This window comes from Mirounga angustirostris, unplaced genomic scaffold (genome assembly GCF_029215605.1).
Source record: "Mirounga angustirostris isolate CCGP_5_RB_7025 unplaced genomic scaffold, mMirAng1.0.hap1 SCAF_6, whole genome shotgun sequence".
Lineage (NCBI taxonomy): Eukaryota > Metazoa > Chordata > Mammalia > Carnivora > Phocidae > Mirounga > Mirounga angustirostris.
Genome location: NW_026991714.1, coordinates 24,818,234 through 24,830,501, shown reverse-complemented (window position 1 = coordinate 24,830,501; position 12,268 = coordinate 24,818,234). Strand labels below are relative to the sequence as shown.

The following is a 12,268-nucleotide window of genomic DNA, read 5'->3' as shown; positions in this document are numbered from 1 at the left end:
AATCGGCGGGACGGCTCCGCCCAGGTCCGCAGGGCATTTCGGGAGTGGTCGTTTCTCCAGCTGCGGCGGGCAGAAGTAGAGCAGAGGTGAGGGCTCCAGGTAGACGGTAGGTCTTCTGTGTGCTTGATCTTCCGCTTTGAGATTCTCAGAAATCCCTTGCTGTATGACAGGCCAATTAAAGCGGGGAGAGGCAAAATAAAATCAGCAAAGCGTATCAGACCTTAATCTGCTTCTCACTTCTGAAGTTTAGAACTTGATTACCATCCCCCCGGATATGGTGGGGGAGCTTTCCTGGTCCCTGGCTTTATTTAATCTGAAATTGAAACAGTATTCCTCCATTTATACACGTTGCTTTGAATGATCAGTTCAGAGGGCTTGCCCCAGTTTAGGAATTCGCTGAAAGTGGTTTAGAGATTAATGTAAACACTGCATTTTTTGGGGGGAATTGGAGAGGCAGATGAACCATGAGAGACTACGGACTTTGAGAAACAAACAGGGTTTTAGAGGGGAGGGGGGAGGGGGATTGGTTAGCCCGGTGATGGGTATTAAGGAGGGCACTGCTGCATGGAGCACTGGGTGTGATAGGAAGACAGTGGATCGTGGATCACCACATCAAAAACCAATGATGTATGGTGACTAACATAACATAATAAAATTAAAACAAACAAACAAACAAAAAACACTGCATTTTTGCAACTCTAGGCAGGTACATGAAGACTGAAGGATTTTGAGAAAGATTGTGTTTTAATAATTTTGATGTATTTAATAAACTGAAATTTTATAAATAGCTATTTGTCCTATGAAGGATAATTTTGGAAAAGAAGAAAATTGTGGCACAGAGAATAAAATTAGATTTATTGGAGCCAGAAAAAACCCATTCCTTTCATATCCCTTGATGCAATTTAATCCACCACCAGTCACAAAGTTTAGAATTCTCTAGAAAAAAATCAATAGTAGGGCTGTATAGCTACTCATTCCCAAAGCTGCAAATTTACACTCCTGGTGTTTGCCAAAACTCAGAGAAGGAGTGCTTTGTTCCCTTTCGGGAATCCTACTTAAAATAATAATAATAATAATAATAATAATAATAATAATAATAATAATAATAATAATCCCAAACAAAAAACTGCAATCATATATTTACTTTTCAATAGCAATCTAAAAACAGTATTATGAAACATTTCACACATACTGAAAGGTGTAAAGAATTAATATAATGAACATTTCTGTATTCACCACCCAGCTTAAGATCTAGAACATTAAAAATAGAGTTGAAATGAGTTTTTGTAAAAGTGTAACATTGGGGGTGCCTGGTGGCTCAGTTGGTTAATTATCTGACTCTTGATCTTGGCTTGGGTCATGATCTCAGAGTTGTGGGATTGAGCCCTAGGCTCACCGGGGAATCTGCTTGAGATTCTCCCTCTCCCTCTCTCTCTGTCCCTCCCTGATAAATACGTAAATATTTTTTAAAAAGTGTGAACATTAGCAGAATTTTTAATACAAAGTGGCTTAATTTCTACCAAATTTCAAAAAAAATTTTTTAAAGATTTTTATTTATTTATTTGAGAGAGAGTGAGAGAGATCACAGAGGTAGAGGGAAAAGTAGGCTTCCTGCTGAATGTGGAGCCAGACGCAGGGCTCAATCCCAGGATGCTTAACCAACTGAGCCACCCAGGTACTCCCAAATCTCAAAAGTTTTATGATTTTAAAATTAATATACATTTAGGCCCTTGTGAATTATTTGAAGAATACAATAAAATATAAAGAAAACAAATCATGCTTCTTACATGGCTAGTCCTTTTTGTTTTCTTGCTAATAAATCTTTATTTCAAGGTCATACATATATTTTGATGTCTCACCTTTTAAAGTTTTAAACTTTTGTCTTTTTTTTTTTTTAAAGATTTTATTAATTTATTTGAGAGAGAGAGAATGAGAGAGCACATGAGAGGGGGGAGGGTCAGAGGGAGAAGCAGGCTCCCCGCTGAGCAGGGAGCCCGATGCGGGACTCGATCCCGGACTCCAGGATCATGACCTGAGCCGAAGGCAGTCGCTTAACCAACTGAGCCACCCAGGCGCCCTAAACTTTTGTCTTTTATACGAAAAATAAAAAATCATATCCAGAGATATTAACTCATAATATGTTGATGTGTTATTCAACCTTTTTTTATGCCCTCAAATACTCATATATAAGGTGTGTCTTTTTTATTTTTATTTTTTTTACAAGGTTAATAAGGCTTTAATTTCACACAGACACACAAAACCCTATGTATAATTTAAAAAGGAAACAAAAGTAAGTAAAAATGATAAAGGATATAGAGGACAGTTCTGCTAAAACACAAAGTGCAGCTCCATACAAAACAACATAAGGAATCAGAATCAAGTCACTCTGAACACAAAGAAAAAAAGTCACTCCACAAGTAATGTGGCTAAAGCTCCCAGCAAATTTCATTAGGTGAAGTGTAGGAAACTTACACCCATTTCTCTCTTTATAGCATAAGTAAACAACACTGACAACAGGCCAGAGGACTAGGGATAGAAGGACAAGCTCAGAGAGGGATGGAACCTGGAGATGAGAGGTGTGTGGTCTCACTCTCCAAATCCCCTCAGTTCTTGAAATAGGCCAAGTCAGTTGTTTGCTCTTCATTGTCTGACATTTGACCTACTGAATTTGGGTCTTGATCCGGACCCTCATCCCCTTTCGCTAGTGAACACGCCTGTACTTCAAACCTCTTAAAATGAACTTTAAGAAAAGTCCAATGTTACTGGGGCGCCTGGGTGGCTCAGTCAATTAAGCATCTACCTCTTGGTTTTGGGTCGGGTCATGATCTCGGGGTCCTGGGATCAGCCCTGTGTTGTGCTCCTCGCTCAGCGTGGAGTATGCTTGTCCGTCTCCCTCTGCTCCTTCCCCTGCTCTCTCTCTCTCTCTGGAATGAATAAATAAAATCTTACCCAAAATGGGAATGCAAGCTGGTGCAGCCACTCTGGAAAACAGTATGGAGTTTCCTCAAAAAGTTGAAAATAGAGCTACCATACGATCCAGCAATTGCACTACTGGGTATTTACCTCAAAGATAGAAATGTAGTGATCTGAAGGGGTACATGCACCCCTATGTTTATAGCAGCAATGTCCACAATAGCCAAACTATGGAAAGAGCCAAGATGTCCATCAACAGATGAATGGATAAAGAAGATGTGGTGTGTATACATATATATATGTACATATATATATATGTATACACACATACATACATACACACACACAATGGAATATTATGTAGCCATCAAAAAACCCACACAAAATCTTGCCATTTGCAACGACGTGGATGGAACTAAAGGGTATTATGCTAAGTGAAATAAGTCAATCAGAGGAAGACATGTATCATATGACCTCACTTATATGAGGAATTCTTAATCTCAGGAAACAAACTAAGGGTTGCTGGAGTGGTGGAGGGTGGGAGGGATGGGGTGGCTGGGTGATAGACACTGGGGAGTGTATGTGCTACAGTAAACGCTGTGAATTGTGTAAGACTGTTGAATCACAGACCTGTACCTCTGAAACATATAATACATTATGTGTTAAAAAAAAAAAAGATAGTAGGAAGGGAGAAATGAAGGGGGGACTCGGAGGGGGAGATGAACCATGAGAGACTATGGACTCTGAGAAACAAACTGAAGGTTTTAGAGGGGAGGGGAGTGAGGGAATTGGTTAGCCTGGTGATGGGTATTAAAGAGGGCATATATTGGGGCGCCTGGGTGGCTCAGTCCTTAAGTGTCTGCCTTCAGCTCAGGTCATGATACCAGGGTCCTGGGATCGAGTCCCATATCGGGCTCCCTGCTCGGCGGGAAGCCTGTTTCTCCCTCTCCCGCTCCCCCTGCTTGTGTTCCCTCTCTTGCTGTGTCTCTCTCTGTCAAATAAATAAATAAATAAATAAATAAATAAATAAATAAATAAATAAATAAAGAGGGCATGTATTGAATGGAGCACTGGGTGCTTTACGTAAACAATAAATCGTGGAACACTACATCAAAAACTAATGATGTAATATATGGTGATTAACATAACATAATAAAAAAAAAATCTTACCAAAAAAAGCCCAGTGTTACTAAATCAATTGCTTATATTCATATTGGCATGCTTTTTATTAAAAATTTCAAAACCTCAGACATATAGCACATGTGGAAAAAAATAATTTACTGTGTGTAAATATGATACAAGAGACAAGACTTCCTTAAGTCTAGTAATCAAAGCATGCTGTAAAGGAGTCAATGATGTGGTGACATACAGCAAAAAAATTGTCACAAAACTCTCAAGGCCTAACAAACTACAGTTTCCCAATAAAATGTATGTTTTTCAGGTGTTAATAAGACATACCGATAGAGACAAAATTAAAGTTTTGAGGTAATGCATTAGAAAGATGTTAGGTGGCAGAAATCTGTCCAGATGTGGTACATGTTTAAAGAGAGCGTTACTCAGTGTTAAAGCAAGATGGGGAGGAGGAAAAGGACATACCTGTGTTTTGGGGACATTTTTATGTGACTTGCATCTGGTACTGGGTTGTTGATTTTTCTCAAAGTCTCCATACGTATACAATGCACTTGGAAGATGTAGCTTTGTTTCCCTGATTGAAATGGAAAGACTGCTCAAAGGAGGGGGTCAATTAAATCAAACAGGGCGGAGGGGGGTGGGGTTTGGATGACTAAGTAAGGACATCCACTGCAGTTATTTCAGAGGACAAAGAAAGAGGGAGAAAGAATATATTTATTTGGTTTAATATAATCTCTTTTCAGTAGATCACAAATGAGTTTAAAAACACCTTTTTTTTTCTGTATGCTTCCAACCCCCATGCTCTCTCTACACTTATAACACTCAACTACATAGAGACGCTGCCCCAAATCTCTTCAGTTTAGGTGTTTCCAATGTGTCTGTTTTAAAATGAAACAGATGCATACTATATACAAAGTTCTATATTTTGCTTCATTCCTTTAGCTTATATTAAAAACACTTCCCTGAATTTGAATATTCTTTAAATTCTCTTACCATGTAGCATTTGATACTCAATATATACAATGAATGTGTAAAGCAAATAACATGACCACCTCTGCAAAGATCAATAATGTTAAAGGTGTATGTGTATCCTAGTGCCTCTATTTTCCATTCCCTGCTCTAGGTAACCACTACCTGAAATGGTGCGTGTCTGAGTGTGCTTTAAATCATTCTACCACATATATGATTATGAGAAAGAGAGAGAAAGAGAGAGAGTTTGGCTTTGCTTGCTTTTATAAAAGTGACAGCATGCTTTTCATAGTCTTTGCTTTTTTCACTCTAGCAGGAGTTTGTGGGATTCGTCCAGACTGTTATATCTAACTGCAGTCTATTCACATTCACTATACATGATGCTGCATCCATTCTCAAATACATAAGTACTTATTGTACATGTGTCCTAAGCCACAGGGGAGAGAGAGTCTCTGAGGTTTATATCTATAAGTGGAAATGTTGGGTTGTAGTATACGTGAATGTTCAGCTTTATAGGATAATGCTAAATTATTTTCCAAAGCGATTGAACTAGTTTATACTCCCTTCAGTAAGCTGTGCTTAGTATATGAGTTCCTATTGCTTCATATTCTGCATATTCTGACCAGTGCTTGGCATTTCAGATGTCTTAATTTTGCCCATTTAGTGGCTGGAAAATGATATCTCATTGTGGTATTAATTTGTACTTCCAGTTTAGTAAGGACTTTAAGCATCTTCTCATATGCTTATTTGATATGCTTGTTTTCTCAGTAAAATTACTATCTCTGTCTGTTGCCTATTTTTATTTTGAATCGTTTGTCTTATTGGCTTTTAGGAGTTTCTGTATATTAAATACTAATATTTTGTCAGTTATACTTATGTTGCAAATATTTCTATCCGTTTGTGTCATATATTTTCACATTATGGTCTTTTGCAGAACTAAAGTCTTAATTTTCATGTAGGTGAATTTATCACTTTTAAAAAATCATTAATACTTTTTGTTTATTATTTATTAAGTCTCTAGTTCAAGGTCATAAATATATTTCAATATGTTATCTTTTAAAATGTTTAAACTTTTACAGTAAAGTTCTTAATCCATCTGGAATTGACTTTTGTAAGGGGTATAAGATCAGGGTCTAATTTTATTTTTTTTCCAATTAGATAACCAATTTTCCCAACACCATTCCTTAAATAGTCTGCCCTTTCCTCAGAGATCTGCAGGGCCAGCTCTGTCATTTACTATGTTTTCATACGTGAAAGGGCCTGTTATTGGGCTATTTTTTTTGCATTGGTTTCTTTGTTTATTTCTATGCTAATATGACTAACTTAGTTATTATAGCTTTAAAATATGTCTCCATACCAGGCAGAACACATTTCTCTCTTAGTCTGTTAATGTAATGAATCACATTAATAAATTTTAAAAATGTAAAACACCCTGGGAAAAACCATTACTTAGATAAACCCACTGCTGGATTTTCCTTTAGGATTTTTGCAATTCTGTTTATGAAATTGATTTTGGCCTGTAGTTTTTCTTTTTAATAATGTCCTTTTTTGGATTCGGTATCAAGTGTATAGTAGCCTCAGAAATTTCATTAGACAAAATGGTAGAGATTTCTAGCTGACCCCAGTATCCATTTCCCTTCTTTCTAAGTAGCAAGAATCCTGAGTTTTAGCTCAGCATATGGATATTCAGCTGCAAGACCACATTTCCCAGCCTCTGGCAGCTGGGTTTTGCCATGTGACTACATTTGGAGAATGGAAGGTAAGCCAAAGTGTTGCATGTGACTCAAGGAGGTGTTTTTATGGACACACTCTTCTTAAATCCCTCCCTCCACGATCAGACATGAGGGCTATAGCTCTAGCAACCCTGTTGGACCATGATGGTGAGTTCTACACTAAGAGAGGGCAGAGAGCTGAGCTGGAAGTAGCCCAAGTCCTTGGAGAGCCTCATGACTATCCTAGCTCTGGCCTGTCTACCTTTGGATTACTTTTACAGAGAGAGAGAGAGAGAGACTTATTTCTACTAAATTTAAACTATTAAAGGAGTGACTTTCCTTCCTTTTTTTTTTTTTTTGGCATTCTCTGAAATATATATATAAAACTGGACCAGAAACATAATATATTTTTCTAACAATTCTAAAAAATAAAGTAATCTGAGCCTGGTGTTTTCTCTGTTTTATTTAATGGCTATAGGATTTTCAGATTTTCTACTGTTTTTTTATTCTATTTTGGTAAATTATATTTTATTAGCAATGTATTCATTTCGCTTAAGTTTACAATTTTGTAGTAGTTAAGAGCTTAAACTCTGGAGCCAGATTGCTTGGGTTGAAATCTTTTTTTTTTTTTTTTTTCAAGATTTTATTTATTTATTTGACAGCGGGAGAGGGAACACAAGCAGGGGGAGTGGGAGAGGGAGAAGCAGGCTTCCTGCTGACCAGGGAGCCCGATGCAGGGCTGGATGTGGGGCTCAATCCCAGGACCCTGGGATCATGACCTGAGCTGAAGGCAGAGACGCTTAACGACTGAGCCACCCAGGCACCCCTTGGGTTGAAATCTTAATCTCCTTCATGTTCATGGAGTTGTGTTGAGTGGGAAACTTATTTAAAACCTTTCTGTCGGTGCCTGGGTGGCTCAGTCAGTTAAGTGTGTGCCTTCAGCTCAGGTCCTGGTCTCCAGGTCCTAGGATGGAGCACCTTGTCGTCGGGCTCCGTGCTGAGCAGGGATCCTGCTTCTCCCTCTGTCTCTGAGCCCTCCATCCCGAGCTTGTGCTGGATCTCTCTCTCTCTCAAATAAATAAATAAAATCTTAAAAAAAAAAAACCCTTTCTGAGTCTCAGTTTCCTCATCCATGAAATGGGGATTATAATAGTCTGTACCCCTTAGCGTTATTGGGAGGATTAATTGAGTTAATATGGGTAGAGCAGTTGGAAGAGTGTATAACTTATAGTAACGGTTCAATAAATGTTAGCTATGCTATCATTACTATCTTTTTTTCCTTTGCTTTCTTTGAGTTTGTTTTCTTTTTCTAACTACCATGGTCAAACATCTGGTTCATTAATTTTCAAATTTTTTCTTTTCTGTTTTTGGAGATTTTTTTTTAAAATTTTTTATTTGTTCATTGGACAGAGAGAGAGCACAAGTAGGCAGAGCGGCAAGCAGAGGGAGAGGGAGAAGCAGGCTCTCCACTGAGCAGGGAGCCTGGTGCGGGGCTCTATCCCAGGACCCTGAGATCCTGACCTGAGCTGAAGGCAGACGCTTAATGACTGAGCCACCCAGGCGTCCCAGAAGATTTTATTTTTAAGTAATCTCTGCACCCAATGTGAGGCTCGAACCCACAACCAGGAGATCAAGAGTTGCATGCTCTACTGACTGAGCCAGCCAGATGTCCCTCCCTGCAGGTTTGTTTTGTTTTGTTTTGTTTTATTAAGATTTTATTTATTTATTTGTCAGAGAGAGAGAGGGAGGGAGAGAGAGCACAAGCAGGGGGAGTGGCAGGCAGAGGGAGAAGCAGGCTCCCTGCTGAGTAAGGAGCAGGATGTGGGACTCTGATCTCTGGGATCATGACCTGAGCTGAAGGGGGCTTAACTGACTGAGCCAGCCAGGTGCCCCTCCCTGCACAGTTTTTTTTTTTTTTTTTTTTAAGATTTTATTTATTTATTTGACAGAGAGAGACACAGAGAGAGACAGAACACAAGCAGGGGGGAGTGGGAGAGGGAGAAGCAGGCTTCCCGCTGAGCAGGGAGCCCGATGCGGGGCTCGATCCCAGGACCCCAGGACCACGACCTGAGCCGAATGCAGATGCCTAACGACTGAGCCACCCAGGCGCCCCTGCACAGTTTTGATACATAGTATTTGCATTCCTGTTTAAGTCTAAATGTTTTCAATTTTCCGTATGATCTCTTTTTTGACTCTGAGTTATTTAGAAGTGTTTTTTTACAAAAATTCTGAAGTCATATTTTTTTTGTGCAAGTTATCTTTTTGTAACTGATTTTTAGTTTCAATGCATTGTGGTCATTGCTGTGGAGAATGCCTATTCCTTAAAGTTGGTGGAGAATGATTTATTTAGAGCCTAGAATGTGATTAACTTCTGGAAGTATTTTATGTGTACTTAGGAAGTACAAATTTTAATTGTGTGCACAATTTAACACACGTCCACCGGATCAAGATTGTTTACTTTGTTGTTTAACTCTTTCATACCATACTATTTTCTTTTATCCGTATGATTTATCAACAGTGAGAGAAGTATCCTGAAATCTTCCACTGTATTGGTGGATGGCTCTTAGCTCCTTGTTTCCCTCTAGGACAGTGCAAAGCAAGGCCAGCTTATTCTGGAGGTGACTTGCTTTGCCTTGCTGTAAAACCACCCAAACACATGCATTTGTTCAGATTTCAAAACCACTTTATTACCAAAATGAACAAAAGGAGAATGCTGTTTAAATTAAATAAATTACACAAACATTGCGAGTCCCGGGCTTCCCCAGGGATCCCATTGTCATAGGTCAGTATCACGAAGAACATTCAAAAGTATTGAAATTCTGGATTATTTCACTATCTTGCTCTCCTTTCCTGCCTCAGCCATGTCCAGAGAGTGGTCTGTCTGACTTTGCTTATGTTCTTTTCAAAGTCTTCCAGCAGTGAAGTTTTCTTCAATGTCTCCTTCTACCCCATGTGTTTCCAATTTTACCTCCACCGTCTGAACGCTTGGTTCAAAGGACTCCTCTGCTTGGGATGTCTTGAGGCTCTGTGACCTTCCCCTACCTCCTGGGCCTGAGTTGGACTTTGAAGGAGGTGGAGTAGGGGAGGATGAGTTGTCATTGGCTAAAGTTCTTGTCCTCCTGGAATTTGGCACTTCGGGTGCTGGGCACGGTGAATCCCAGATAACATTGTCTTTCGCCTTCCAAGTTTTGAGTTCCATTGGCAGCCAGATGGCATAATGAAATCACAGAGAAGCAATGCTTCTAGGCCAAGAATCTGTTGGTTCTTTGCCAGCACCCTCTCCTTTAACTCTAAGAAGACTTGCTAGCTGACTGGCTCACTCAACATACAGACACACAACGAGGGTACGCGGGTCAGGCTGAAGTTAGGAATCTAGGAATGGGGGCTTTTTTTTTTCAGGCTGGGCCAGCCCAACCTGTTGGGCAGGGTCATTGAGTTGAAGGAGCTTTGGGAGAAGCAGTGGGGGAAGACCGAAAGGTTTTCTGTGCACTTCATGGAAATTTCCCCAAATACTTGCACATGCCATCTATTTGTTTTCAAGTCAACAGTAGGATTCCTCTATTAACCCCTCACATCCATGAAGACCATACCCCTCTTTTCATCTGTCCTAGAAGAAGATGACTTCAGGTCCTGAGTTTGTTAAGGAAGCCCATGGAGGATGACCCAATCTGGATCAGCCCTTTGCCACGTTCTGCACCCACTTGGGGGATGCCACTGGCCCTTGGGGGGCTTCCTCCCCTGCCTGGCCAAAGGATCCAGGCCCCAAGCTGATAAGGGAGAGTTAAAATCATTGGCTCTTTGCCAAGTGAAAAAGCACAAAGCCAACTTCCTAAGGGCAGGGGTGGGGGGTGCATTTCTGAAGTCAAGGGGACCATCAGGGCTCAGGTCCCACTAGCTGGCCCTTGGTTACCCCTAGGACACCCCACCTCCCAAGTCTCTAGTACAAGAAAGGATTCCCAAAAGCTTTTATGCAGAATAACTGGCATCTGTTACTAGGTTGCCAGAGGATTCTGGTAGCTACCCACCCTGTCCTTTTTGGATTCCCCTCTGGGTCTCAAGTGGAAGGGAGCAGCCCCTGAAGGCAGGGGGGAGAGATCACATTTCAGAGGCTGCTGCGTTGGTGGGCTGCCCCTGGGGAGGTAGCTCTGGTGGCCCCCGAGGGCCCTGGCCACCCCCCAGGCTAGAGTCTGAAGTGCTGAATAGCCGTGGAGCTCCCAGCAGCCTTGAGATGAGGAGGAAGGAGGCACAGTCATCAAGACTAAATTCCTGGGGTGTCGGGAACACGTGGTCCCAGGAGTGCACAGCCGCCAGGGACAGAGTTGGGGCAGCTGGAGGGGGCAAGCCATCGAGTCCTAAGCAAGTTCATCCCCGTGTCCTGTGATAGCTTGACACCATCTGACACCAAGCTGTTCAGGCCCAAGGGCCTTTGCACACTAGGTCAGCAGGGGCATAATTTTCCCTTCTGTTCTTGGCTCACTCTTAAAGGCAGCAGTCGGTGGGGGGGCCGGGGGGGGGCGGGGGTCCCATCGGCTGCCTTGGGCAGGGCATGGGTGGGTGCGGTGGGGTGAGCAGTAGGCTTTCTCATTCTGTCCAGGGCCCTGAGCATCAGCAGGAGGCTGAAGAAGTGGTTCTCCTTGCTGCTGAGATAGGCTGGCTCTAGAGATGCCAGGAGGGAGGCAGGGGAAGGAGACAGGAGGATGAGGGGGAGGGGAGGGAGGAGCTGCCGTCCTGGTGGACGTGCTCTCCTCTACCCGCCACTCCTCATGGCCCCAGGCTCATTCTTCTTGGGAGTCCGGGATGGCACGTGCTCTGGAGGCAGCGTGGGGGCTGGCTGGGCCCTCACAGGGCAGTCAGGGTCTCTGTGTGAAACATACTCCCAAACATTTCCTGTAAGGCCATGGAAGGACAGGGGAGGGGAAGGGAGAGCGTTAGATGTGTCGAGTTCACGGGGGCTGCAACCATGAGGTGACCCTACGAGGCCCTGGTCAGAGAGAGCTTCATAAGTAAGTGTGTGTGAGTGTGAATGTGTACGTGAACAGGGGAGAGGCGGGCTCAGCCTAAGAGGCGAACTGGTACGGAGGCGACAAGAGAAGATGCTTGGAATCTCCCTAGAATCACCTCTGGAAGACTCTGTGACCTCCACATGTCCCTCCTCCTTTTCAGCTTCACTGTCTTTATTAGCTGACATGAGTGGGGAGATCAGACAAGCTGTAAAGTCCTTTCTTGCTCTGATAAGCTATTTGGGGGCCTAGCCAAGGTCTTTGGAATGTGCTGGAGATTCCACAGGAGCACAGTAATCAGCCTGCCAAATCTGTGTAGCCCTGGCTCTTCCCTAGTGTCTCCCACATGCCATCAGCCCTCCCAGAGACCCTGTCCGGAGGACATGGAACTCGAGCCCAAAAGGAATGCGAAGAGGTACAGAGTGAGATGTGATTCCCAGGCCCTAAGCCAGACTCCTCTCCAGCTAGTCATCTGGTTTCTCGTAACTCAGGGCAGTGGGGTGGTTGCTAGTTTCCCTGTCAGGATGACAGGGCCCTGTGGGG

General features: G+C 42.2%; 1 long non-coding RNA gene across 1 annotated transcript; it reads left to right on the top strand.

Moving 5' to 3' along the window:
- Positions 1-26: 26 nt before the first annotated feature.
- LOC123845969 (uncharacterized) lies at positions 27-11,193 on the top strand. Its single transcript, XR_008506238.2, has 4 exons — positions 27-106; positions 6,665-6,772; positions 8,136-8,407; positions 8,675-11,193. It is a non-coding gene; the product is annotated as an uncharacterized LOC123845969 (long non-coding RNA).
- Positions 11,194-12,268: the final 1,075 nt, after the last annotated feature.